Genomic DNA, 3,957 nt, shown 5'->3' with positions numbered 1-3,957 from the left:
AGTTTGATACAAAATATTTGTTTAGTATTTATTTGCACATTTAACAAAGTTTTTGGTCCTCAGGCACAAATATTTTATTAAATATTAACATGTTTGCTGACAGAGCAATGCTGTAATGTCAATCAGATGTAAAAATCAAGGATTCATCAAAGTAATTTGTTATCATAGAATGAATTCACTTTGCCAGGAAATGACCATAACTTTTTGACATATTGGCCCAAGCTTCACATAAATAAATGGGTAAGTGATGCCTCATTAATCAGGTGTCCCTTAAAGCCAGATATTAGTTATTATTGAAGCAATTTTTTTTTTTAACTTTTCTGATGTAAAAAAATTCACACTGAGTTTAAGATTGAAATTACCATTTCAGTAAGTTTGTTTTAAAAAGACATTAAAGATAATTTAAATATAGCCAATATTTTATTAGGAGTAATGTAATGTTGGAACAAAGAGAAGAAAAATGGCTTTTCTTGGAAGTGGCACTAATAGATTGATCCCAAAGTTTCCCACACTATGATCTAGAAAAGCATTAATTATGTTAATTGATGGACAGATTTAGAGGTAAGTGTGATGCATTTAAAGTCTGCATTTAGAGTTATGATTAACATCATTAATGTCTATTCTCTCTGGTTCCTTAAGAGCTTTCTGTGCCTTAAGAATGGTTTCACCAGTCATTAGGAACAGCCCTGGGGTTATGGCAATAGCACTCTGGCTGATTTGTTTGTGACAGCCTGGTGCTGTAGCAGAAAGTTAAGGGGTTTTACTGCCGTTGCAGCAGGAGTTCAAGAGCATGAGTTCAACCTTGTCGGCTTTAACACACATTCCAAACTACCACTGGGTGGCTGCTGGGGAGAGACCAACCGAAGTAAGTTGGGTTGGTTGCTACAGTGTGCTGGCTGATGTTAAACACAAGTTCAGAGACAAATGTGATTCCAGTTTTCTGAGTTAAGAAAAAAGATTTGAGAATTTAATGCTACTAATACTAAAAGTGCAATTATTTGTTGATGTACTTTTGGAAGAATCTTAAAGTTGTTGTTAGGCTATGTTTTTACTTCCTCTTCAAAGAAGCCTTCTTCTGTATTTCATGTTAAGTATTGTTACTTCTACTTAAAATATTCTGTAGTTTGTCCAATCAGTCAGAACTTCTTTTTTCAATCCCCTACTTCAATTTCCTTTGTAGTGAGAAAATACTTTGATCCTGCATGATCAGAAAGACTAGAATTGTGTTTCTCCTGACATGAGTATTGCTCAACTCAGATGAGGGCAAGAGAGACCTCTTTTTTGGGAAAAATTGTGATAAAAAGAACTTAGTTATTTTTATGATATTTATTCTATTTAACTTATGGATTAACTATTTCTTTGCATTTCAAGTGTCCGAAGGACATGTTAGGATGTAGCAATTGATATTATGATTAGTGCAGAAGAAGTGATTTCCATACAGCAATTAGGATAATGCAAATTCCTTCAGATGTGTTTCTTACAGCATGAAAGACCGTCCTCTTCCAACAGTCCTGGCTCTCTGGGGAGGTCCCAGAAGATTGGAAGTTGGCGAATGTCACCCTAATTCACAAAAAGGGCTGCAAGGCTGACTATGGCAACTTCAGGCCTGTCAGCCTGACTTCGGTACCTGGCAGGGTTATAGAGCAGATCATCCTGAGTGCAATCACACAGCATCTTCAGGATGGACAAGGGATTAGACCCAGCCAGCACAGGTTTAGGAGGGGCAGGTCCTGTCTGACCAACCTGATCTCTTTTCACAATCAGGTGACCCACCTGGTGGATGAGGGGAAGGCTGTGGATGTGGTCTATCTGGACTTCAGCAAGGCCTTTGACACTGTCTCCCATAATATACTCCTGGAAAAGCTGGTAGCCCATGGCTTGGACAAGTGTACCCTCTCCTGGATTAGGAGCTGGCTGGAGGGTTGGGCCCAGAGAGTGCTGGTGAATGGAGCTGCATCCAGCTAGCGGCCGGTCACTTGTGTTCCCCGGGGGTCAGTGTTGGGTCCAGTCCTGTTTAACATCTTTATTGATGATTTAGATGAGGGGATTGAGTCCATCATCAGCAAATTTGCTGATGACACCAAGTTGGGAGGGAGTGTTGACCTGCTGGAAGGCAGGAGGGCTCTGCAGAGGGATCTGAATAGACTTGAGAGATGGGCTGATTCCAATGGGATGAAGTTCAACAAGGCCAAGTGCCGGGTCCTGTACTTTGGCCACAACAACCCCCTGCAGCGCTACAGGCTGGGCAGAGAGTGGCTGGAGAGCAGCCAGGCAGAAAGGGACCTTGGGGTACTAATTGACAGGAAGCTCAACATGAGCCAACAGTGTGCCCAGGTGGCCAAGAAGGCCAATGGGATCCTGTCCTGTATCAAAAATAGCATGACCAGCAGGACCAGGGAAGTGATCCTTCCCCTGTACTCTGCATTGGTGAGGCCACACCTTGAGTACTGTGTTCAGTTCCGGGCCCCTCAGTTCAGGAAAGATATTGAGGTGCTGGAGCGGGTCAAGAGAAGAGCTACAAGGCTGGTGAAGGGACTGGAACATAAAGTCCTCTGAGGGAGCTGGGGTTGTTTAGCCTGGAGAAGAGGAGGCTCAAGAGGTGACCTCATCACTGTCTATAACTACGTGAAGGGAAGTTATAGCCAGGTGGGGGTTGGTCTCTTCTCCCAGGCACTCAGCAATAGTATAAGGGGGCATGGGCTTAAGCTCTGCCAGGGGAAATTTAAGTTGGACATCAGAAAAAAAATTCTTTCCAGAGAGAGTAATTATGCATTGGAATGGCCTGCCTGGAGAGGTGGTGGATTCCCCATCCCTGGAGGTTTTTAAACTGAGATTGGCTGTGGCACTGAGTGCCACGATCTGGTAAATGGACTGGAGTTGGACCAAGGATTGGACTTGATGATCTTGGAGGTCTTTTCCAACCCAACTGATTCTCTGATTCTATGAAAGTAATTTCTGGGCAATCAGCATGGACCACCTAAACTCTGTATAAAGGCAGAAGAGAAACTGGCATGTAGTGCATTTATTATAGTGTACTCAGATTTTATATATCAATGAGAAATATTTTTTATCAGAACAAAATATTTCCATACCTTATCACCAGATCTATCTTTGGGTGAAAGCATCTTGGAACTGTGGCTCAGTTGAAGATAATCCATGCTGCCCAAGTGTTTTAACTGACTGGTTTCTCAACAGGCAGCTGAAGCCATGGGTGCTGACCAAGGGCTACAATGTGACTGACTAAGGTTATGTTAGTCTTACAGAGACAGAAATTAGTTGAAATAGTTGCTGTTTTTTTAAAAAAAATATAATAATTTATATTACATCTGTGTTTCTATGACAGAATTTATAGTAAGAAATTTTAGTCTGATGGGCTTGTTTATTAATGTATACCTCAAAATACATCTATGCTTTGCATTTTGCGAAGCAAAAAAATTACACGCAAAAGTATATTACTGTATTTCTAGGAAATACATTTTTCTAGTGACTGGATCTGGTTTGAGCTGGCTTTTGTATTTTGTTAACGGATTGAAACAAAATCTACAGTAGTTGTAAATAATGCAGAAATCATGTCACATTTTAATTAAGTATTTTTATGTAATTGCTTCATCCAAGTCAACTTATACTGACACCAGAATGCACTTTATTTTCAGTGACTGTTTTGAAGTGAAGGAGAGTAACAGGAAAAGTGGCTCACTATGAAAGATAGAATTTGCAACTTTAACCTTTTAATGTTAAAAACTGTGTTGTTTTATATAAGAGAATGTGTCTAAAACACCTTTATACCTTCTCTTTGGCTTATTTACATTTCCGTGTCTTCCTTGGGGCCACAAATGTCTTGATAAAACTACATATTTTGATCTGGACATAGTTCTCTAATGCTTATGAAGACCTGAAAGCAGTTTGGGACTTGATGCTTTTCATCAGTTACCACCAACTTGTGTCTGCAAATGAGCC

This window comes from Pithys albifrons, chromosome 1 (genome assembly GCF_047495875.1).
Source record: "Pithys albifrons albifrons isolate INPA30051 chromosome 1, PitAlb_v1, whole genome shotgun sequence".
In the NCBI taxonomy this organism is placed as follows: Eukaryota; Metazoa; Chordata; class Aves; order Passeriformes; family Thamnophilidae; genus Pithys; species Pithys albifrons.
Note: the sequence above shows the minus strand (reverse complement) of the source record.